This window comes from Rhinolophus sinicus, chromosome 14 (genome assembly GCF_057876585.1).
Source record: "Rhinolophus sinicus isolate RSI-liver-muscle chromosome 14, RSI-T2T, whole genome shotgun sequence".
Classification (NCBI taxonomy): domain Eukaryota; kingdom Metazoa; phylum Chordata; class Mammalia; order Chiroptera; family Rhinolophidae; genus Rhinolophus; species Rhinolophus sinicus.
Window position 1 is genome coordinate 120,966,583 of NC_142514.1, and position 27,124 is coordinate 120,993,706.

Below are 27,124 nucleotides of genomic sequence, written 5' to 3' on the forward strand. Positions count from 1 at the left end.
CCACTAGAACTGATGATATAAAGAAGAAGCCACATTAAGACTGGCAGAAGGGGAGGAGATGCAAAACCGGCTGACTCCAACCTAATGGTAGTGGTTGAGCACTAAGAAGAACACTCAGAGGCAGAGGTCCCCCTGGAGTCTGAGGGGTCCAAGCCCCACACCAGGCCCCCAACCCAGACATTCTGTGCTGGGAAGAGGAGTCCCCACAACATCTGGCAGTTAAAATCTGTAAGGATTCTGTCCAACCATCCCAGTGAGAAGGAAGGAGGCTGAAAGCCGTGACATCCTCTTAAAGGGCCTGCACATACACTGTCTTGCTCATAGGCACTCATTCTGGGCTCTGGCGGAGGGACAGTGACTCAAGGGATGCCAGAGACATACAGAAAAAGACTGAGTTGTGTGGCTCCAGGGTGAGTGTTAGAAAGACAGCCACCATTATCCCTGTGTGGAGCCCACCTCACATTGTAACCTACAGGAGGGCTCCATCTTTACTATGTTGACCCACCCCCATAGGGCTAACTCTGAGATTGCACTGGTCTGGTAAAATCCACATGTGGGTGCACCACCTTGGTGACCTCCTTGGATGCTACATAGCTAGTGCGGCATCACCCAGGGTGCCTTCAGCTCTTGGGTGGCCAGCCCTGCTCTTTAAAATGCGGGAGGCATGGATAGCAGTGGACACCCTGTGGCGACCTGTGAAATTATCAGTGGCAGGTAGTCAGCCCTTGCTTGTGCCGCAACCCTTCTTGGGAAACTCCTAGGGACCTGCGGGCCCGAGTTGAGTGGTGACTGGCTGTGGTATTTGGTGCAATTCGTGGAGTCGCCACAGGCTTTGTGGCTGAATCTGCATTAACTTTGTAAAAACCACTGACACACCCCTTGACTCTGTGGGATTTCACCCTGCTCAGCTAGCCTGGCATACTCGGAGGCATTCTCAGCTACTAGGCAGTATGCCCCACCCCACAAGCTGCTGGAGGCTTATATAGCAGTGAACAGCCTGCAACAGCCTGAGAAGCTCAGTGGTGAGTGGTCAGCTTGAGCTTGAACTGCAGCCTTTCTGGTGCAGCTCCTGAGATTCTGTGGGCCAGTGGAGAATGATGGATGGGAATGATGTTCTTGGGAATTTTGCAGAGTGGCCACAGGTTTAGTACTGGTGCAAGAACTGAATCTGCATTAACTTTGTGAAAATCACCAACCACACCCAACTCTAGTGGCTTCTTGTGTGTATGTATGTATGTATGTATGTATGTATGTATGTATGTATGTATCTGGGGCAGGGGGCTGGGTAGCACTGTCAAAACTGAGTCAACCAGCCTGGCCCATGCACCTAAGGAGCCTCTTTCAACCACTGAGCTTTATGGGCAGCAGACAGGTGGCAACAGACCTAGGATGACTCTGGGTCTTCTGCTAAACTGCCCCAGGCATAATACTGGTGGTAGCAGACCTCACTTCACAACACTGCCAACCGCACATGCTTCCAGGTCCAACACAGGCAGCAACATACTGCATACAGCTTTGTAGCTCCTACTGGGTAGCCCTTAGCCAGTCACAGGCAAGACTGAAATTGGCTTGTCTGGGAACTCCTCCCAAGAGTCAAAAGAAACAACACACACAGAAGCTGGCCTCAGACAAACAGAGCAGTATCCAATTTGCCCCACAAGTGGCACACTCAAAGTGTGGTATCAACAGACACAAGAGCCCATTCAAACAATGCCCTCTCTGAGGGGTCAGCCCCCACACAGCATCTCAAACACTGTGGGCATAGCTAAAGGCCACAGTCAGTAACCCTGAAAGTCAATCCCACCCACTGATGCACAAAAATCAATCAAGGCTCTACTGTAACAGGAGAATATACCCAAGACACAAAGGGGACAATCTCAAAACACATGCACAGGTGTTCAGAGAAACTGTGTCACTGGACCACATAGGATACCTACTCAAGAGGCCACCTGAGAGACATAGGAGACTGAGAGACATAGGAGATCTACTTAATACATAGAAGGAAAAAGAGAGGTACAGAGAATGAGAAAACAAAGAAACATGTCCCAAATAAAAAGAAAAAGGAGAAAAATCTAGAAAAAAAGAACAAAATGAAATGGAGGCAACCAACCTACCAGAAACAGACTTAAAACACTGGTTATAAGAATGCTTAAGGAACTTAGTGACAGTTTCAACAAATAGATAGTAAGCATAAAGAAGGACATAGAAACCATAAAAAAGAAGCGACAGAAATACAGAATACACTAACTGAAATGAAGAATACACTAGAAAAAATCAACAGCAGATTTAGATGAAACACAGGATCGAATCAGCGAGTTAGAAGGCAAGGTAGCAGAAAACACCCAGTCAGAACAACAACAAAATAAAAAACAAAAAAATGAAAATCGTTGAAGGGATGTCTGGGAGAACATCAAGCATAACAACATTTACATCATAGAAGTACCAAAAGGAGAATAGAAGGAACAAGGGATCAGGAACCTATTTGAAGTAATAATGACTGAAAATGTCCCCAACCTAGCAAAGAAAACACACACAAGTTCAGGAGGTGCAGAGAGTCACAAACAATACAAACACAAACGGGCCCATGCTAGCACATTATAATTAAAATGGCAAAGGTTAAAGACAAAGAGAGAATGCTAAAAGCAGCAAGAGAAAGACAACTGGTTACTTATAAGGAAGCTCCCATAAGACTATCAGTTGATTTCTTAACAGAAACTTTGCAGGAAAAAAAGGAATGGCATGGAATATTCGAATGATGAACAGCAACGGCCTACATGCAAGACTACTTTACTCAATAAGGTTATCATTTAAGGAGAAATAATGAGCGCCACACACACACACACACACACACACACACACACACACACACAAGGTAAAGTCATTCATTGTCATTAAGCCAGTATTACAAGAAATGTTAAGGGACTTCTTTAAGAAGAAAGAGGAAAACAAGCAAACAAACAAAAGAAAATCAATATGAATAATAAATTGACAATAACTTATCAATAATAACTTTAAATGCAAATGAATTAAATGTCCCACTCAAAAGACATAAGAGGGCTGAATGGATAAGAAAACAAGACCCATGCATATGCTGTCTATAAGAGACCCGCCTCAGATTGAAAGACACACATAGACTGAAAGTAACTGGATGGAAAAATATATTTCATGGAAATGGAAATGAGAAAAAAAAAACTGTGGTAGCAGTATTTATATCAGATAAAATAGACTTTAAATGATGACTATAATGAGACAAAGAAGGACATTACATAATGATAAAAGGATTACTCCACCTTCTTACTCCATATACAAGAATAAACTCAAAATAGAACAAGACTTAAATGCAAGACCCAAAACAATAATACTCCTAAAAGAAAACAAAGGCAGTAAATTCTCAGACATTAGCCTTCGTAATATTTTCTACTGATATATCTCCTCATGCAAGGGAAACAAAAGAAAAAATAAAATAAAGAAATGAGACTACAACAAATTAAAATGTTTTTCACAACAAAGGAAACCATCAACAAAATTAAAAGACATCCCACTGAATGGGAGAAGATATTTGCCAATGATACATCTGATAAGGGGTTAATACCCAAAATCTATAAAAAACTCATAAAACTCAACACCAAAAAAACTAATAATCCAATTAAAAAATGGGCAGAGGATCTGAATAGACATTTCTCAAAAGAGGACCTACAGATGGCCAATAGGCACATGAAAAGATGCTCAATGTCACCAATCATCAGATAAATGCAAATTGAAACCACAGTGAGATATCATCTGATACCTGTCAGAATGACCATCATCAATAAATCAACAAACAACAAGTGTTGGCGAGGATGTGGAGAAAGGGGCACCCTTGTGCACTGTGGTGGGATTGCAAGTTGGTGCAGCTATTATAGAAAATATTATGGAGGTGCCTCAAAAATTTAAAACTAGAGCTACTTTATGACCCAGTAGTTCCACTCTTTGGTATTTATCCCAATAAATTTAAAACACTAGTTTTAAAAAGATATATGCACCCCTTTGTTCAGTGCATCACTATTCACAATGGTCAAGATATGAAAACAATTGAAATGCTCATTAATAGATGATTGGATAAAAAAGAGGTGTTGTATTTATACAATGGAATGTTACTCTGCCATAAAATGAATGAAATCTTACCATTTGCAATAACACGGATGGATCTAGAGAATATTATGCTAAGTGAAATAAATCAGACAGCGAAAGACAAACACCACATGATCTCACTTATATTTGGAATCTAAAGAACAAAATAAATGAACAAACAAAATAGAAATAGACCAATGGATACAAAGATCAAACTGATGGTTAATAGATGGGAGGGTGTTTGGGAGGCTAGGTGAAATAGGTGAAAGGATTAAAAATACAAATTGATGGTTACAAGTGAGTCAAGGAGATGTAGGATGCAGTACGGGGAATATAGTCAAGGGTATTGTAAGAACTGTGTATAGTGTTTGATGGCTGCTAAACTCATTGGGGGGATCACTTCATAAATTATGTAAATGTCTAACCACTATGTTGCATACTTGAAACTAATGTAAAATAATGAATGTCAACTATAATGTAAAAAAATAGTGATGATGTGTAGTCCAGCATGTGCAATATAATCAATAATGTTCTATTAACTATTTACAGTGTTTGGTGGGTGATAGGCTTGTTGGGGTTATCACTTTGTGAGTTATGTAAATATTTGATCATTATACTATTCTGTATTCCTGAAACTTATTTAAAAAAAAAAAAAAAAAAGAGTGACTAACACATTGCATTACTTTCTCATTGCTTCTGTAACAAATTGACACAAATTTTGTAGCTAAAAACAACATAAATTTATTACCTGTGTTATTTGCTAAATTTCAGTTCTGTAGATCAGAAGTCTAGAATGAATCTCGCTCAGCTGAAATCATGGTGTCAGCATGGTGTATCCCTTCTGCAGCTTCTAGAAAAGCTATTTTCTTCCTTTTCTAGAGTTTTAGAGTCATTCCTTGACTTGTGGTCTCATCCCTCTACTTTCCAAACCATCTATGATATAATCTTTCTCATAGCATTTGTCTCTGACACTGTTTTCATTGTTGAATCTCCTTCTCTGACTATGCGTCACACTTCTTTCTGCCTCTTATCCTCTTTCAAAGACCTCTGTGATTACATTGGGTTCACCTAGATAATCAAGGATATCCTCCCTGTGGTACAATCAGCCATTTAGCAACCTAAATTCCATCTGCAACCTTAATTTCTCTTTGCTATGTAACACAATATATTTACAAACTCTGGGAATTAGAATGTGGAAATCTTTGGGACATCATTATTTTGCCTGCCACACATATGCTAAATCTTGATATAAGGGCTAAAACTCCCAAAATTAATAAACCAGGCACTTCTGGTTAAAATTTTGGAGACAAAGCAACTGTTTTCCACTTTATTCTCTTGAATCTCCAACTTCAAAATAAATAAAGATAAATGGGGTAAATTCCATATATATCCATTTTGTATATCAAACATACATATATAAATATTATCTACTAAATTGTTTGAATCTTAAACCATGTAAGATGTTGATGCCATAATATTAGTCCTCTAAATCTGTGGCTTAGTACAAATTTCTTTAATAATAACTTTTTATAAACTAACGAAGACTATTGATGTTTTGTTTTCTTTTAATTTTAAGGGTAAAATTGAGATATTGGTGGAGGGCGGGTCACATGGATACTAAGAGATCATGTGGTGGCTGTGTTCATACCATGTAATGCTAAGTAGATAAAAATAGCATTCTTCCTGAAGGAACAAAAGCATCCTGTCATTGTTATTTATGATACTCTATCCTTCAACTATGGGGTCTGACTTGAGGGTAAGTTATTATGGAAAAAGGAAAAGCATCAATCTCTTTTATAGCTGTTACACTGTGATAGACGAGCAGAGCTAGATTCCTGGTCCTATACAAACAAGACATTAACAATTCAAGGAAGACACTGAAGGCCAATGTCAATCAGAAATATACATACAATATTTAAACAATAAAAATTGAGGTATGCCTTTATAATATTAATTTATCATGGCCATGTGGAATTGGTTTCATGGTGTTATTTACCACATAATAAAGTAAAATATGTGATTATTTTAATCATTACAGAAAAATTATTTGACAACATTCCATAACCATGTATGAAAAAATATCTTAAACTAGAAAAAGAACTCGTGTAACCTGATAAAAGTTACCTACAAAATCATTATAACAAAATTTAGTAATTGAAATTACTGGTAAATATAATTAATATTCCCTCAAACTTATTACTAAGTCATTTGTGCCATGTTATTATCAATTTCATTTTATATTTACTTGAAGTTTAGCCAGTTCAATGGAAAAGCAAAAAATATAAAGCCATATCAAAACTGTTTATTTTAATATAATTTTAGATATACGTAAGAGTTACAAAGGCAGTACAGAAAATTCCCCTGTACAGCTAGCTTCCACTAAAGTTAACATCTAAATTATAACACATTTTTCAAAATGAAGAAATTAACATTGTTACAATATGACTAACTAAATTATATATTTTATCAGTTTTCCCACTAATGTCCTTTCCCTGTTCCAGGATTCAAACTAGGATATTGTGTTGCATTTCATCATCATATCTCTTTTGTCTCCTCTGATCTGTAATTGTTTCTAAGCCTTTATTTGTTTTTCATGACCTTGACACGTTTGTACAGTACTGGTCATTATTTTGTAGAATATCTCAGAATATAGATTTTTGGGAAGTTTTCTAATGATTCGATTGGGGTTATGGATTTTGAGAGGAATGCCCAGGAAGTCAAGTGCCCCGCATATCAAGAGCACATGATATCAACATGATTTTTGCTGGTGATTTTAATATAGATCACTTGGTTAAGGTAGCGTCTGCCAGGTTTCTCCACTGTAAAATTGCTATTATTCTGTCTATATTCATATTGTGTTTGGTAAAGATGAGTAATTAAGTGCAGCCTACATTCAGGAAGAGGCAAATTAAACTCTGACTCCTGGAAGTAGGACTACAAAAATGTGCATGGTAATATATTTTTTTAAAAAAACACAGTAATTAGCAAGTATTTGAGGGAAAATATTGTTTTCTTTTAATTTAAACTTTTATTTATGAGTATGGAGTCATAGGCATATACATAATTCATTGGGTTATAAATGCATGTTATCATTATTTATGTTGTTTTTGAAGACCTTAGCGAAGTGCATTTAAGATTCATCTACGCTGTTGCATGAATCAAGTGTTCGTTATTTTGATTGTTGAGTAGTATTTCATTGTATAGAAGTAATACAGATAGATTATTCATTAATTTATTGAAGGAAATTATTGTGGATGAGATTAAGGTGTGTACCAAATGAAAACATTGGGTTATTATGACCAATATCTCTTTTTAACATATACCACACTGACAAAATATTTTTCTTAAGATTAATCTACCATTTTCTCCTTTTCCTGATCTACCCTTCTGGATGGCTTATATGAACCTTCTGGAATTGGACATTCCATGTACAGATGACAAATTAATGAGTTATATATAGTACTTACCAAAGCCATTTAATCCATGCCACTACATTCAAAACTACAGTCTTCCTGGAGACTACTTCTAGGTGTTCTTTATCATATTACTTTATTTTCTTTATAATACATAATGGCATCTCAAATTATCACGTTCATGTCATGTTTATTTTCTGTCTTACTCTACTGGACTTTATAAGCTCCTTAAGGACAAGGGACAGACTGTGCTTACAGCTGGAAGCCATAAATTTTTTCTATTCATTTTTTTGGGGGGACGGGGGTGGAGGTGGGGGTGTGTGTAGGGGAGTGGTGGTAGTGATACATGAAATGGCAGAAATGACCAGAGTGTTTATAGCCTGATTGATACACTACTTTGCTTCAAGTGAGTTTTCTGTTCCCTTTGGTATTAACTGATAATTAAAGGGATATATAAGAAAAACAATCACTAAAGCTTAAGTGTGATTTGTGAAAGGTCTTTTCAGTGATTTCTTTTCAGTAGAATTAGAAGACTCCTGTTCTTATGCGCTTTTAATTATAATTGCAGGGACCAAGGAATTCTGAATCATTCAAAATAATAAGTTAATCATGAATCTGCTACTTATACTGAAAACATTTGGTATTTTACTCTTTTCTTTTAAATAACTGAATCATGCATTGTATATTTTTTATAAAAATATTTTGTTTATAAAGTGGAACGTAAACATGAAATTCATGAGATAATGTCTTTAAAATGTACTTTAAATACTGATGTTGACAATTATCAATTACTTGAACTATTTTAAGTTCTCCTTAAAATATAGAAAACTATCATGTGCCTTTCACCAAACTTGTAAACTGGATATGGGTTGCCTGGTGTGGGTTACAATATTGGTCTCCTATGGGGAAATACTTTTTATCTCACTTATATAGAATTATTTTCATTCCTTTCTTTTGCAGCAATAGGTAGAGAGGGATTTCCCTACTTCTTGGCTTTTGAAAAGAAAAGAGACACTCTGAATACATAGTAAATATTGTACTTTGTCAATTTTAGATAAAGAACACAGAGTTTTTGTATAGTTCTTCTTCATGTAGTTCAGGATTTCACCTCATGATTAGTGCTGGAATATTTTCCAAGAAAGCTATTAATAGTGATAGGTGCATATCCAAGGAGATTGCCCAGTATGTAATCACATAACATTGCTGATCTCAATATATACATAAGAATCATTATTCATTAGATTTAAGGTGTCTGATTAAGTTGAGCTGCACATGAGTATGATATTTAATCAGGTTTCCAACTATTGGTTCCTTTCTTCCCTAATTATCTGATGAACTGGCATTAAATTGTACGACTGTGAAAAAAAAATGTCAGTGTCAAGATTACTGCATGTTTATATTCATCAATATTTACCATGCCTGAAATGATTGTCTACCTGCAAGAGTTTATAATCTAGTTCAGGAGAGAATAGAATTTGAGAGATGAATACTAGCAGGCAACATTATATACAATATCTCAATAGTCTATTATTTACTTCCAAATATTGATAAAAATAATAAATATTTTCAACAGGTGTTTAGAGAATTATCTCCGTAAGAGTATCTCAGAACATATATTTTCTGTGTTATGAAGGTCAGCTGTGATAATGATAGTATAAAATATGTTATTAGTACTTTTTATTGTAGATAAAATAACTGTGAGAGAAGATCCACCTAATAAGTCCTAAGTCAAACCATAAATCATATTCTCTGGCTCTATAATTTTCTATTCCTGTAACTCCTATTCATCTAAGCTGTGTTTCAAATTCTAAATTCAGTATCTCCTTTGATTATTTATTATTTTTAAATGTATATTCAAATATCAAAGACAAATTATTTCTTATTTTTATTCCACTCCCAAATTTACATATATTCTAATAGGACAGTAATAAGAATTGCCTATGTGGCCTTACCTATAGTATCTCTTGTCTCCCATCCTATTCTATACTTCGTTAGATGTTAATATTCCTAAATCATGACCCTGTTTCCATTGCTGTGTTTCCTCAAAAATAAGACCTGGCCAGTCAATCAGCTCTAATGCATCTTTTGGAGCAAAAATTAATATAATCCCCGATATTATATTATATTATATTATATTATATTATATTATATTACCAGTCTTATAGTAAAATAAGACCAAGTCTTATATTAATGTTTGCTCCAAGAGACGCATTAGAGCTGATTCTCAGGCTAGGTCTTATTTTTGGGGAAACATGGTGTTACTTTTTTCTAAAACCATAAATGGTTTCCTATTACCTAATGGAAAAAATCAAAATAATTTATTCTGATATATAATTCTACCACAAACATATACCAAAGCATATTAAGCATAATAACATATCCACATTCCTTTACCCAGTTTCAGTGAAATTTTGACACTAACTGTCCAGGGTTAGACTACTTTTTCACAAATTAAGGGCACAGGTCTCTACAGAACTGTCCTCACTTCAAACATTTGCAAGAAGCTTGGCTGTTACCTGGCCACACAAATAAATGACCAACTGGCTACAATTTCAGATGTTTCCACTATCCCCTCAGGTTTGATAGTTCACTAGAATGATTCACAAAAAGCAGGAGAGTTCTATACTTAGGATTAGAGTTTTATTGTAGCGAAGAGGATTCAAAATAGGAAAAGCTTAGAGAATAGATGTATAACGTCAGGTATGGGTGGGTCCCAAAGGCAAAACGTCTTTGTCTTCTTCCTGTGGAATTAGGATGCAACAACCTCATAGCACATTGATTTGTTACAATACATTTAGAATATTATTAATCAGGGCAGCTCATCTGAGCTTCGAGCTTTGGTGTCCAGAGTTTTTATAGGGGATCAAGAGGCACACACTTTTATTTATAAAATAAATGAATCATAGGAATGTAATGCACAGCATAGCAAATACAATGAATAATATCGTATTAACTTTGTATGATGACAGATGGTAACGGGACTTATTGTGGTGATCATTTAACAATGTATATAAATGTCAAATCACTATATTGTACACACAAAACTAATATAGAATTGTATGTCAATTTACTTCAATAAAAATAGTAAAAATAGAGTAAAACTTAAAAAACAAAAAACAAAAACAGTAATCACTGAGATTTTATTGCATAGGAATGATTGATTGAATCATCACCAACCTGGCTCAATTTCTAGTCCCATTTTTCTCTCCAGAGGTCAGACTGATTTCATGATGGCTCAAAGTCCCAAACCTTTAATCACATCATTGGTATTTCTCAAATGACCAGTTCCAATCCTGGGTAATTTTGTTAACATAAACTCAGATGTGGTCCCAGGGGACCACTCTGAATAGAGAAGACATCCCAATTACTTGGGATAGTCCAAGCATTTACTGTCCCCTACCAGGAACCAAGGGAAAAGGCCAGCCAAATTTTTTATTATACAACACGAGCCAAGCTAAACCATTTCCTCAGTCTTCTCTCCCATTTCACCTTAACACCAAAAATCTGCTTTTTTATCCCCACATGTGGAAAAATACTACCTTTCCTTTACGTTCATCATAAACTCTATTTCTTTAGAAGCATTTCCTTGATTACTCCAACTGTATGTATTTTTAATTCTAGTATCTCTTATTTTTTCTTTTATTATACTTGTTTCACACAACAAATATTAAAGTTATATCCTGTACTAAATTATAAATTATAGGTTACTTTGTAAGCAGTATGCCATTCATCTTTATTTTTCAATAATATTCATCAAAGGATTTTTCACATAATACATTCTCAGATATTTTATAAAATTACTCATTTTGATTAGATCATTACTTTGTGCCAGACACTGCAATAAGCAAAAGAAAAACAATAACAATAACAACAACAACAACAACAAAACATAAATAATATTGGTTTCTCATCCCCAGATACGTTTACTCCTGAAGAGAGGTACATTTTTTTTTTAGGGGGAGGGGGAAGGACAAGGATTGGAAATCCTTCGTGTACAAGAAAGGAGTTTAAAAATGATTTCCTGGAGATATGGTTGTAATCTTAAATGTTTTTAATCTTTCTCATTTGAAACTTAGTCTCCTATGCAGTTTCTACATTAAGAGTGAGTCATTATTCCTTTCCATTAGAAACCCCAGACCTAACCCACTTGTTAAACTGGTAACAAGGTGTAAGAAACAAATAAGTTTGCTCAGTTTCCAGTCTAAACAGATAAAATCATGGATATTTACACAGTCTGACTAACAGTACCTATAACTATACAAGATTTTGGCCAAAAGTCTTAGCAAGTACTCTTCCAACAAATATTACAGTATCTTGGCAAACAATAATAAAATCATTTTTATTTGGCTCTGAAGGACCTAGTCAAGTGAAATTAGCTGGTTGTTTGGCATAGCTCATATCTGGCATAGTTGGGGGAACTATGGGGAATTTAAACATGGCTACTATTTTGTGAGCATTCACTTGTTTATTTTATTGGAGATTGTGGAAAACATGGTTAATGAAACCCTGTTGATGTATTCTTGTGTTGAATTAAAACACAGGTGCAGTATGCTTTTTCTCAGTTAGTGAAACAATCTAAAATATTTTGTTTCTATATTCCTTAATTTTGTCCTTTTTGATAAACATGATTGTTCCCAAAATAATAAGTACTAACAAGAATATGAACTTATGACTCTTTAAAAATGCAAAGTTTGGTATCTATAGGATCACGGATATATTTCTTAAGCTTTCTAAACCAAATTTCTTATCTAGAAGCATAACGTGGTAAATTCTTCAAAGTTTTGGTGTGATTATAAAATGTATTCCTATATATAAAAGACACCTAGTGAGTTTCAAATATCTCATTATGTCATAAAAATATCTTAGATTTTCTTTATCACAATGTTTTGAGCAAGGTAGTTATTGAATTCTGTTTTGTTCTTTTAACATTCAAACCGATCATTGTCATGTCAACACAGATTTTAAGAAATTATAAACTCAAATACACATAATCAATTTAATTATCATCTTGTTCTATTTCTTCAGAAAAATGTACTCTAATTATTCACAGAACTAAGTACCATTCACACATAAAAAGAAACTGACTTGGATGAATCATTACCTTAGGATTGAAAATAAAATATCTTTACAGAGGAAAATGTTTGCATTCAAGCAAACTGTGCACAGCAGCTAATGGGGGTAGAATTCAGAGGAAAAAAAAACACGTAAGTTTAAAAATATCTTTCTATAAAAAAAGGAACAGGGAGAGAATAAAAAAATTCCCCAAGGATGCAGCATGCAGTAAAATTTGAGCCTGATAGTGAAAAAGGCTATGGAAATCAGTGAATAACAAAAGGTCTCTGATTAATGGTGTCCATATGGCTTCTGCAGACCCATCTGACATTTTTTCTGTGTAGAGCATCCAATTTGAAATCAGGTTGGAACCATCATCTACACAGTTGTGTGGTTCTTTTACTTTCTTGTTTTTATTCAGTGGCATAGATGAATTTAAGAAAGCCTGTATGAAATAGAGAAAAAACACTAAGTAAAAACTGTAAGTCACTTTCAAGAGCGGTGTCAAAATCTCAGCTGCAGAAAAAAAGAGAAAAAGGAAAAAGACATAAAGACACAGGATTCATATTTTAAAATGCTGAATTTTTGTATGAATATTTATTTTAACATTATACATCTCAAAGATTTGCCTGAAGAAAATTTAGGAAACAATATTATTTACTCTGTCATTTCAATCACAACAAAATTGTTCTCATAGTTATAATTTTACCAAGAAAATAATTTATAAATGTTTGGTATGCAAGAGAAAAACCCCAGATTCCAAGTGTATATAGTACGAAAACTTGGTAGTTTGTATATAGTCTCCCAGGTAATTATTATTTAAAACCTTGCCGTATATTCAACCTTTAATATCATCTAGAAATGTGACAGCCTGATGTAAAATAATGTTATATTGAACTAATCCAAACTGTTGTTCCTATTAGCATTTGTTTATTACAAATTAGGGGTCATTCAGGTTTTAGTAGGCAGATGTGGTTACATTGTGGGAATATTCTGTCAATTAGTACTATTTTATGCCTTTCTAATAATATCTTCAGAGAAATAAAATTAGAAACAAGATAGAAACTGATATTTACCCTCACAGTTCTCTGGAAGCATTCACTGTTTACTAATTGTGGAGACGTTTTTAAAATTTCATGGATTTTGTTGATTTATTTTTTATAAAATGCTTGGGCATTGAATCAATTTCAATATAACTGTAAATGAATGCATATAGGCATTTCTAAATTTAAAAAACAACAACACTGTAGCTTCTGTCACACATCTTATATCCTTAAGATGTGCTTGTTTTAGTTGTTAAAACAATGTAAAACTAGATGGACATTTCATGATTTATATAAGAAAAATCAGCACTTGAGAATTATCATATATTTGTATTATATGAAAAATTAGTAATATATAAAAAATGACAGTGGTGTAGTGTTTATTTCATTTGAATAATACATGAATCTAAAATAGTGGAGAATCTCACCCACACTTGGTTCAGCCTGTGTATTCTTCTTAAACCTTTATATGCTGACTTCAATTATACTTTGTGAATTTTCCTAGGTGTCAATTTATTAAAGATCCAGTCTAGAAAATGTATATTATTTATTTTGTGAGGAAGATGAGATCTTGGGTATTTAAAAAAGTAATAAAGTAACCTTGAGTAGTTAGGTTCACATGTAATTAACTTTAGTATAGCTAAAGTATACACAAGTCCCAAGAGTAACAGTAAAATGTTACATACAGTCATGATTTGGATTATCTTTGTGATATGAATATGTGTTTGTGGAAGGTGTAGAGAAGGTAGGTGATTGAGTAGGAAAGGAGAAATACTTAGGGATTGTGTAGAGATTGAAAAAGTCTGTGAAGGGATTTTGATAGTTTTTCTACTGTTTTTCTGCAAACAGGATTGAGTACTATATAGTACAATAAGTTTTCAATGCTTTTATTTAGAAGCTTAGAATATCAATTGGCTTTGTTTTATTTATTATTTTTGTATATGTTTTGTAAGAGAACCAAAATAGCATATTGGTCATATGTTCAAGCCTGGAATCATACCATGTGGATTTGGAAAACATTAGAAGATTATTATTCTGGTGACTTTTGTTTTTGACTGGTGTTGATACAATTGTGTCATGGAGCTAGGCAGGTTCCTTTCTCTTTCCTTTACTAAGGCTCAGAGATTCAGGTGTGGCTAGAGGTGATAGTAGAGAAAATTGACAGTTTTGAGAGTTGACAGTTCTGAAGCTGCATATAAACACACTTTACTAGAAGAATTATAAAACAAATTACATGCACATTTCTCTTAGAGTTAAGGCAATGATTGAGTGAGAATGGGAGTCTAAAAACGGAATTTGGGACACAAGGGCAAATTAAACAAGGAAATTTTAAACTCTTAATTTTTTCTGAGATTATTTTGCCACTATAAACATAGCCCCATCTCTGAGTAGGTGAATTTCTATTTGCCTAAGGAAACTATAATGACCAATCATGAGATAGTCACTTTATAAGAGATGCTAGCCTTCCTTAAACTCTACCTTCACCATTTCTCATTACCTCTTTATCTGTAACCATTCTAAGACGGCTATCCACACTTCTCTCTAAGAGCTACTCAGCACCAATTTTTCAGTTGTATTCTTTCTGAGTACCTGATCACATGCACTGCTGTAAATTCTGCCTACTGGGTAGATTTCTTTTCAACATTATCTGTAATACAAACAATGAGTGGAGTTGTAATGCTACTGCCTTTTGCTTTTGGGTAATGCCAGCATATTGTGCAGAACCCTCTATAAATCAGATCCAATTTTTTTTAATTCCTCAAACAATTGTTCATATTGAACACCTCAGGAGACCATCGATACAGACTAAGATACATCAATATTGCAAGAGAAGCAGACATAGGAATTGGAGTCACATGCTAATGCAAATTATGTGTGCCTTCAGGAACTTCTCAAGCCAACGCTTGTATATATCATGTTTACTCAATGAGAGAATGATGCTTTGTCTACCCAACTTTACGGTCTGGTGTGCCAGAATATACTGATTAATGATGAAAAGCTCAAGTTACATAAAATCTTGGTGGCCTATGGCCAAGCGTTTTGTGCTGGCAAGGGTCAAAAAATATTTTCAGCAAGAAAATAATTTTCTGCGGAGGGTAGAATCACTTTGTTCCAATATTCTAAAGATCTGCACCTTACAGCAACCTGGGAAAAATGCCATTCAACATTGCTATGTCATTATTAGACCTTTTAAATCATGTGACTCAAGTAGCTGAGCAGGTTCATGGTATCATGAACTATTGCAGTCTTTCTCTTTGTTTCACTAAAACAAAGCAAAACAAAACAAACAGCATTCTTTCCTATGTCATTAAACTAAGATAAAAAGCAAGGGGCTACTTTACTTCCTGGCATGATTGTTCTTGAAAATCAAGGGGGATTGTGTGGTTTTTTCCATAATGGAGAGAAAGGTATGTGTCCAGAACTCAGAAGATCCTTGGAGTTCTGCTTAGTATTTTTATGGCCTATGTGAATACTAAATGGAGACAATCCCCTCAAGATAGACAAAACTAAAACTGTCCTAGGACCTTCCATAAAGAAGATGTGATTTACCTGAGAAACAGAGCCAGTAGGATATATAGGATATATATAAACTCTATATATCTCGTTTATATTATATAATATAGATAGATAGATGATAGATAGGTGGATATAATATTAATCAGGAAATAATGTTTAATATATTATATTATATAAATGAGCTATATGGAATATATATTTAGTATAAGGAATTGACTCATGGGATGACAAAGTTGAGAAGTCCTATGATCTGCCATGTATAAACCAGAGACCCAGGAAAACCATCATTTTGGAGGTGATGGACAAGTTTATGGCCTTAATTATGGTGATGGTTTCATGAATGTACACTTATCTTCAAACATATTCAGTTGTGTACATCAAATATGTACAGCTTTTTCTATTCAAATATATTTCAATCTAGTGGTTAAAAAATAAATTCCAGAGTAAATCCAAAGGACTGAGAACCAGGAGCACCAAAGGAGCAAGGGTAGGAGAAGACTGATGTTGCAGCTCAAGTTGTCAGGAAGACAATAGATTCCTCTGTCCTTTTGGGTCCTCAATGGGTTGAATGATGCCCAGTCACAAGGCAGGCATTCTGCTTTACTCAGTTCACCAGTTTAAAGCTAATCTCTTCTAAAACACTCATACAGACACATCCAGAAATAATGTTTAATCAGATATCTGAATATTCCTTGGCTCAGTCAAGTAGATACCTAATATTGCCCCATACAGAAGGTTTGGGTCACCCTAGCACGGAAAGAAGCACAACTTACTGAAGGACTTAATGGAGGAAAAGAGGATATAGACTAGGGAACAGAGGATACGAGTTATAAATTGAAGCTATGACCATATATAGTAGGCAAAATTCTAAGACAGCCACATGGTCACTCCCTGCTGTCCCTTTTGAGCATGTCCCTGCTGTCTGTGAATATGATGGATTTTAGTCCCATGATTAGATTTCATTAAATGACAAAGGTGGATAGATTTTTTGATGTAATTAAGGTTCTATTCAGGTGTGTTTTAGGTATTTGAAAGAAATATTTTCCTGGATGGTTTCTGATTCAATCAGAGGAAGCTTTTAAAATGGTGGTTGAGCTCTTCTTTGAGAGAAATACTTCTGCTGGCCTTGAAGTAGTCAGATGCTATTTCGTACAGAAGCCAAGTTGGTAAGACATCTGGATGGCATTTAAGAACAGAGTAATCTCCAGTCCAAGAGCCAACAAGAAAGTGGAGACCTCAGTCTTACAACCAAATGGAACTGAATGCTGCCAGCATCCACACAAATTTGAAATAGGACCCAGAGCTCCAGGAAGGAGTCCAGCTTGGCTGGCATGTTGACTTTAGCATTGGGAGACTCTGAATCAGATCCCAGTTATGCTATGCCTAATATCTGAAAGATAGGATTGTGAAATAATAAGTGGATCCTGATTTATGTCCCGAAATTTGTGCTAATTTGTAATGCAGCCGTAGAAAATTTATACACAATATGACCAGTTATGTAAATGAAGGCAGTAGCATTTTTATGTCTTCCTTGTTTTTATGTCAGTTTCTTTGTATGTGTGTGTATATTTCATACCCTTCTACTCCCATTATATAACATATGTTAACATTCTCTCTATTAAGTTGTCAGACATCAAAGACCGTGAATCAGTTTAAGGAGGAATAAACATTACCCAATAGAGGCTAAAATAACATGAGGGTTAATAACATGTATGTTCTCTTTTAGGAGAACATTAACATGTATTTATTTATACAAGGTATAGTAAAATCCTGTTAAGTGAAGACAAAATTCTATATTTCTTCATTTGGAACTTAAATATGGCTGTGTGGATGACAAATTGAAATGGTAGACAATAGTGGACATTGCTAATCAACATGGTTGGAGCTGGGAACCATAATTCCCACAATCCTCTTCCCTTTAAGGCTCTGGGATTGAGCTGGCTACAAGAGAAACTTGAGTAATATATGGAAGGTAGGAAGATTAGCCATGACTATCAAAATGTTATAATGGTAAGATATATAATTGGACAGAAGCAGATTCACCCAACTGGTCCCAGTTTATCCTCTCTTCTCTGTTCTTCATCTAGTTTATCTTCTCAACTGTTGTCTCTGCTGATAAACAACAGCTTTAGAACCACACCAGATGCTTGAGTGCAGATAACAGATGTTTTAATTTTATAGAGGTAACCATTCCCATAGACTTCTCTTTGAGCTCCCATTTTAGTCTCAATTGTGTGATCTGACATGCTTTGTTTGTCGGATTTTCCTTGCAAGTTCTGTGTTGGTTTCCTGTGGGCTAGTTATGCACCCTTTCTCTGATGTTATAGCATCCCTTGCATAGCTTTCCATCCCCAGCAACTTCTTATTTTGTAAGGTCTAATTACTATAAGGAATATCTTATTCCCATAACAATGGCAGGAGCTCGACTTCTTTGACTGAACCATAATTGACTCAGTGTCATTAGAAGGGGCTTACTTAAATATTTATACTCTTTCATAATGAAGGAAACAATGGAATTTCAAATTAACTAGTTGCAGGAGGTCAACAAAGATCTTAAGGAGATAACATTCCATTTTAAATAGTCCAGAGTGCTGCCCAGTACTATGAATACTTAAATTCATTGCTCTAGTCCTTTAGTAAAATGTTGTCTCCCTTGTGTTTGTGGTCATTTAAGAGAATAAAAGATTGCAGTGTTAGCTAGCAGTGATATAGGTACACTCACAAAAAGAATTTACAAAAGAGAGGATAAATACAGAAAATGCTGCAGAAATGTTAGCCTCAAGTCAGAAGCAACAAGGAGAAGCATTAGCAGCCCAGTACACATCAAAGTTCAGCCACAAATATTTCATGAAAGACTTAATATATTTTACTTCGTATTACAGTTATTTGTGAATATCCCCTATCTTTCTAACTAAATTATCAGCTTCTATATGCCTCAAAAAGAATGTGCCATAACATATCTTTCTATTGGCTAGATACCCTTCTCACCAATCTGACTCACACCAAGTTATCTGAGGCCATATCTTGAACACAGTAACTCCAGTGAATACACATTGCTTTGGTCTGGTAACATACTCCTCTGGATATCTTATTCCTTTGGGTCCTTATTGGGATATCAATCACTTAATTCCCCTTTTCTTGGTATTGTGTGTGTGTGTGTGTGTATGTGTGTGTGTGTGTGTGTGTGTGTGTGTGTGTGTGTGTGTGTGTGAGAGAGAGAGAGAGAGAGAGAGAGAGAGAGAGAGAGAGAGAGAGAGAGAGAGAGAGAGAGGATACTATAACATCAATTTGGAATTCTTTGCCTGAAGGTACTCTACCCTCAGTTTTTATACCTATGTGAGTCAATAAGTTGTCTTTTGTTTTATATTTATATTTTCTAACTTATGCTCAAGTCTGTCCAATATAAACAGTTTTATTTAGACACGGGAAGTTAAAGTGATGGATTCTAAAATACAGAATTTACTGAATGAATTTGAGTTGACAAATTTGCAGTTTTTTTTATTTCTGAGACATTATATCAGAATTTAGACTATTCACCTGTAGAATATAAAGATTTAGATGGTTTGTTGAAAAATTGGTCTTAAACTATTACTTACTTGTTTTCACCTGCAATTAATGTTTCAAAGAAGTTTTAGGCTTCTTTTAGATTAAGCCATTCTAAAAAGAGAATTAAGCATTGTGATATGCTTTTCATAAATGGCACATGTTATGCCTACAACCAAAAATCTGAAATTGCTGAAGTTTATTTTTTAAAAATAATCATATTCTCACAGAACTATGATTCTTTGTTTTAGTCAAAACTTAGTATGAAGAAGGGAAACAGAGAAATGCAAGACTGGGACACAAAATGAACAAAAGAAATGCTCAGTTTAATTCCCAGCCTGGATTACATTATTGAAGTAGGGGAAATATTAGTTCTGTCTTACTTTTTAGCTCACGGCCAGGTAGAATCTATTAGGCTGAATGCTTTGGACATGTACAACACATAAAAACTTGATTCTAAGGGTCAGAAATCTGATTGTCGGTGTCCAAATTCAAGATTTGTGACTCCACTCGATCTTTGACTTTGCTTACATCCCCTGAAATAGACCAAAAACAAAAAACAAAAAACTGGCCACAGGCTTTCTGTGGTTTTCAAGATATATTACCAGAGGAAGCTTTGTAAATGGGGGATTATTAATTTTCAGTTCTTAAAGCATCCTCCAAAAGTCCTTACTAGTACATTTAGGCAGTAGACAGAAAACTCTGAATAGCTCCCTGAAGAGAAATCCATCCCTCTGCTTATCTCACATTAATTCATGGAGCACCATAGATAAGAAAAAATCTCAATTATCCTTATTGAGAAAGCTAATAGAAGGACCTTTACCACTTAGGAAAGAAATCCTTATTGAACCTGGCCCCAAAAATATGGTTTATGTTAAAAATACTAAATGCCTTATATTACCCCCCCCAAACATGTTCTTCCACCGTTGCATATTAAATGTATATCATAGCTAAATTTTTCAGTTAATCAATAGATGGCAGAATGCTGAAAAGGAATCACCACAGAATTAGAGGTGCGTCTTGGACTCATCTTGTTATCACTAAGTATAGCCTTGGAATGAAGTATCTGGTGAGTAACTCAGTTTGATTCTGTTGGGTAACTGGCAAGCTCTTTTTTTAGTTTATGTAGGATAGTCATATTTTGGTAGTTGAATGTGATAGAATTAGGGTTTATGCGAGTGATGAACAACAAAGAGATGTGATATACTGATGTTTAGCTCTATTATAAATTATACATGAAGACTGAAGTCAGACTAAATCATGCAGAGCTAATATATATGGACAAAAACTTCTAATTATATTAAGCATGCCCCTGAATACATCTCTATCTGAAGGCATATTCTTCCTTGGAAAATTCTGAGTGATAAGCAAATAAATGTTACTTGTTAGAAGTATTTTCCATTCTCATGGTTGAACATAATGTTGCATAGATAAATTGCAAAATATTCTTATTTATTTATTTATTTAAAGTTTATTGGGGTGACAATGGTTAGTAAAGTTACATAGACTTCAGGTGTACAATTTTGTAACACATCACCAATATTTTATATTGTGTGTTCACCACCCAGAGTCAGTTCTCTTTCCATTACCATATATTTGATCCCCTTTACCCTCATCTACCATCTCTCTCCCCCCTTACCCTCTGGTAACCACTAAATCATATGATTTCACTGATACGTGGTATATAAAACTGAAAACAACAAAAGAACAAGACAAACAAAGGAGGAAACAATATATTCTTAATAGAATAGAGCAGGTGTTGTGGATATGACCATATAGACTGGCTCACAGACAAGGAATCCAGTGAGAGTACTTTATGATGCAGTAGCTGGATATGACCTTGAGGAGTCTCCTTTGGGAAAGGACCAAGTACTCTTTCTGTTTACTGAATAATCAGAGGCAATCATAGTAGTCAGAAAGGTGGATTATAATGGTTGGCCTGTCCTTAGTGACATCCTCATACTTAGGGAACTGAAGACTGATAATAGACTCAGCTTAGCATCTGCTGAGTTTCTAACATATGCAAGTACAAGTCTTGACTACTATAATATTCATATAAACAAATTTTAAGAATACATTTCTTACTATGGAGTGTACCAAACTCTACAAGAACCCTTCATTTTTACTATTACTTTTAACAAATGAATGAATTCGTTGAATCCTAAATGAAAAAGCTATTTTTCATTTCAATAAGGAGCTTCAAAATAAATGAGAACCACTTGCTGTGGAATGACCTAAAATGTAAATGGAGAACCTAGACCTAGGACATCAGAGACATGCATTAGAGTACACTGGCAGCATTTAAGAAAGGGAGTTGGGAGCCAAAGCCTAGGAATGATGCCTATGAGGATTTCAGCTGAGGGGAACATTTACCTGTTCTCAGAGATATACAAAACGTATACTTAAAGCCATTAATTAACAAGTAGAACTTTATTTTTATATAACAAGCAACATTTTACATGCAGTCTTTGAGGAAATATGACTTGTCTTCATATTTTTTACTTAAATGTTTTCAGATAGAAATGAAAAACAAGTTTGATGATTTAATTGATGAGTTTAAAATAAGTTATTAAGTTTAGTTTACCAGTGAACCAGATTTTATATTTATATATATATATTTATTTATATATATACATATATATATATATCAATATATATATCATATATATACACATATACCTATATGTATATATGATATATATATACATATATATGTATAGTTATATAAATATATGTGTATAAGTATAGTCAAGACATAATATCATTTTTAAAATCTGCAATTTTGTAGCTAGTCACACCCGGCAACTAGTACTAGTCAATATTAGTTGAGTTCTCACTATGTGTCAGGTAGTATAGGTTATGTACTATAAAGTATATCGTCTTAAAAATCCTAAGGATTGGGTGTTTTTACTATTCCTACTAGATACATAAGACTGAGGCCTAAGAGAGGGTAAACAATGTTGGTAGAAAATTCTCCATCAGATTCTCACTTTATTGCAAATCTTGTGAGCAAAGGTACCGATAGACTTTGTTTCAGGCTATATTTGCCTTGAGAAATAGAGATGGTACCTCTCACAAGAGCAGAGGGCAATTGTGTTTTTTGTCCAGTATAATAATATAATGTCTCCCTGTGGGGAAATGTTGGACAAGTTTGATCGCAACTCATAATAAAAGAGTGGGGATTCCTAATGCTTGTCTTTCTGGTCTCAGATGCAAATCTGCTGGGTGTGCTGCATGCATCTAGGCCTTCGTAAATCTCCACCGTGGGGCTGGGAGGCATGGGGAAATGGTATGCTCAGGAGGCTTATGCTCTTCACTATACCATGAGACATAAAGTTCTTTGTTTTTGACCAGGAATCTCGTATCTTCTGCTAGCATTGTGGAACAGTGGCAGGCTGACTTGTTAGTTTGAAAGTAGGGTAAGATCCCAGACCCTTCATAATTCTTGTCAAGCAACATGCTTAAGACTACCCAGCTAAAGTCAGCCAGAGAGTCAAGCCCCGAGAATTAACTATCTCTGGAACCCTTTTTTATTTAATAACTACATTGCATTGGCTCCTATACCAGTCACACAGTACTATTATAGAAAGATGTTAGTTTATTAAGGTTAAGCTGTATTAATTTATAATTATCTTAAAAAAAATGCTCTTTTTACTTTTATTTATAATTCCACCCCAGAACAAAAGGAGAACTATAAATGAAAACTTTCAGAAAACTCTTTTATCATTTTAAGAGGATAAGAAACAAAGGCCTAGCTTTAAAAAAGTAATTTATTTCTATAATCACATCTTGAGAATGCATCTATCAATTTGGTGGTTAGCATTGTAAAGTTTAAAAAAGGGAAAGTCAAAAAGAGTTTTCTAGATGTAGGATAAGTTGACTGATTTAGTTAAATAATGAGTTTACTAAGAAAAGGAAATTATATCCATTATAGGTGAGAAGTCATAAATGGAGTATTTAGGAAGATTTACCTGGCTAGTGCTGGCAGGGAGAGGATAAAAGATACACATTTAATAGGTGCTTTATCTTATTATTCTGTCATTTGCAGATTTTTACTGCATTCTGAAAGCATCTAACTCTTTCCAACTAACAAACTATAAACAATTAGCCTGGAGAACCACCAAACAAGTTCAGTTCACAATGTGAACCATATTTTAACACACGACAGTCATTCTCTTCCTCACTGCTACCCTTTGGGACAGACCTTTGCACAATTACAATTTCCGTGAATAATTCAGTCATCAATACTAATAGAATTTTATGTAAGTACCTTAGTGTGACGAACATTTTCCACAATTTGATCTAATAATAAAAAATCTAAATTATTATCTATACTTTACAAAGAAAAATTGAGGCCCTGAGATCCTACCTAAACTAACTAAGGACAAAAAGCTTGTAAAGAGTCTGGTTTGAACCTAAGTCTTATCTTCCATAAATAATAAAAAACTCCTTTATTCTACTTTTAGTAGAATCCTTTTAGGAATACCAGAAAGCACATTGCTTTTAACTCTCAAAGAACTGTAATTACCGTTGATAATGCATTTGAGTAACCACTCTGTGCACAGTGTTATATACAGGGGAATACTTGGAGTTAACATAGTTTCTGTCCTTGTCAAACATAATGTGAAAGTAAAATAAAACAAAACATAAACAAGTGATTACAAAATAACAAAGATTAATAAGGACAAACAAAATGCATGGTGCTTTAATGGAAAAATAGAACATCAGGATGGATTGTGGGGTGTGTTTAGTCAGGAAAGTATTGTCACACTGAGGTGACAATAGCAAGGCAGAGATCTATAGGAACATAATGAGCCATCTTTGTGAAGAACCCCTATAAGAGAAATCTAATTAATGGGGAAAACATATCTAATTGCCAGTGAGGTATGCCATTGATGAGTTTGATGAGCAATGGCCAAATTTGCTGCAGAACAGAGATTAAGGTGGAGAGGCCACAGAATAATTAGGTGAGGAGCAGAACACTCAGATCATAAAGATACTCTCAGTTCACATAAAATACAATAATTATCTTATAGGCAGAAAACTTTAAACAGGGAGAGATGTGATCATACATTAACTGAAAAATTGTCCTGGTTTCAGTAGAGAGGAGGGATTTGGGAAGTTGGTAAAATGAGGTGCAAAATGCAAATTAAGAAGCTATTATGGTTATTTTAAAATCAGATCATAGTGACAGTGAATTGAAAATGAAAAAAAGTTCCAAGAGATCTTGAATTGGAAAGAGATTTCAAGAGATTGGGAGGAAAATAAAAAGACAGACATTGGTGGTCTGTCTTAGAGATAAAGAAGTAGGAGAAAGCGAAGATGCTACACATCATTTCTTGGCATGAACATTTGACTGATTAAATTGTTAATACCGTTCTTCAATAGTTGTAATTGTGAATATTAATTTGCTTGCTGTCTTTTAAAAGAACAATAATTTTACTGGTTTTACTTATTGTCATTTAATCCCAACACAAATGTTATAATAAAGAAAAAAAAATTACCTACAGTGATCTGAAGCACTCTCTTCTTACAAAATAGCTAAATATGCATAAATTACAATAAGCATACCATTTCAATGCATATTAACCTAGAAGTGAATAAAAATTCACAAGAAAAAGTTACTAATATCAGAGTGGTAAGCTATGAAAGCAATAGTATTTAAAGAAGACATCTTCAGAAAGATTTTAAAAATTCTGCTAAATATTGTTCACAAGAAATACTTTCAAATTGTAGGAGAACTAAAAAGTAAACTGATAAAATATTGTATATATAAAGCAAATGCTGAGCAGAAACAAACAGAAAATGAACACAAACTTTGCAACAAGACTGCCAGGAATTAAATTATAGTATGTGCCATATTAAGTAACTCTGCTCACGTTATTTAAAAATGGGAATTAGAGTAGTACAAATTCAGAGGTAAGTTTATACGTACTGACATATATGCATGAATTATTTATATATATATGCATTTATATTGGCCATTGTTATTTATATTAATATTTGACAAAATATTATCTTATTCAAAAAAGTTTTTAGGGATAAAGCAAGTCTCCACATTGCAATAATATTGGATTTACTAAGAAAAAAATTATATAATTTAAAATGTGTATACACCTTATAACAGTGCTTCACAAAAGCATATAAAATAAATATTGATAGAACTACAAATTAAAATAAGTGGATCCAACATCACGGCACAGCAATTTAATGCATATCTTTTAGTAATTGATAAATACAAAATAAAAAGTAAAATAATTACTATATTTGTTTGAATAACACAACATAAAGGATGATATAATTGAAGCATATAAGACATTTTAGCTCAAAATAAAGAACATATATTCTCAAATGCAAATGAGGTACTTATGAAATATGAACATGTACTAAACACATAAGCATAAAACTTGCTTTGTAAAAACAAGTTAAAACAATGTACATAATGAAACCTTAGAGAAATTTTACATATCCCAGAGAAATTCTAACATATGCACTAAGCAATAAGTATAAGACTGTTTATAGCAGTAACTGAAACATTTTTTAGTCTAGGAGTTTGCTTTACAAATATTTTGTCCAACTTAAAATGTGTGTGCATACACGTTTTCTATAATATTATTTTGATTGTATATGCATATATCAATAAAAATTAGAAATGTTTAAGGCTTTAATATTCAAAAGGTAGTTTAAAAACTGAAAGAATACGATGGAGTGACATCAGTAAGAATGGTGAACCGAGGACTTGCAAAAATTATGTCCCCCAAAAAGAAATGAGAACTTTAACAAGAAGTGTTTGAATTATGTTTTATTTTATAAGCTAGATATTGTCAAAGACTTGCAGCAATCCAGGTATGGTTTATTTAAGAAAAATTGCTGAATTTAGTAAGATAGTGAGTTTTGTGGTAATTTAACGTGTACTCTCTCTAGCTGCACGTTATACTTAAAAACCAACATCATGAAATCATGTTGAAAACCAGCCCATGAAAGCCAATGGAGAGGGAGTAATGAGACTATTCTTTAAAACCCCATTTCCAGAGAATTGTCATTATTTGACCTGTCTGGTAATTCTCTGGAGGTACACACTGTTAAAGCTTGTCTTTTTCTGACCTGACTTGGAGCTTGCCCAGTGCAATCAGCCTTTTCTTTCTTTCTTTCTTTCTTTCTTTCTTTCTTTCTTTCTTTCTTTCTTTCTTTCTTTCTTTCTTTCTTTCTTTCTCTCTCTCTCTCTCTCTCTCTCTCTCTCTCTCTCTCTCTCTCTCTCTCTCTCTCTCTCTTTCTTTTTAATAACTAATGGCAATTTTTAACATCTTATTCCTGTGGTTAAAAATAGTAGGGTAAAAAAAAAAAAAAAATAGGCTAACCAAAAAGATTCAAACATAGGCTAGCCAAAAAGTTTGTTCTTGATGTGTTCATATGGGGCATCAAAGAGCTCTGACATATTGCTGAGAA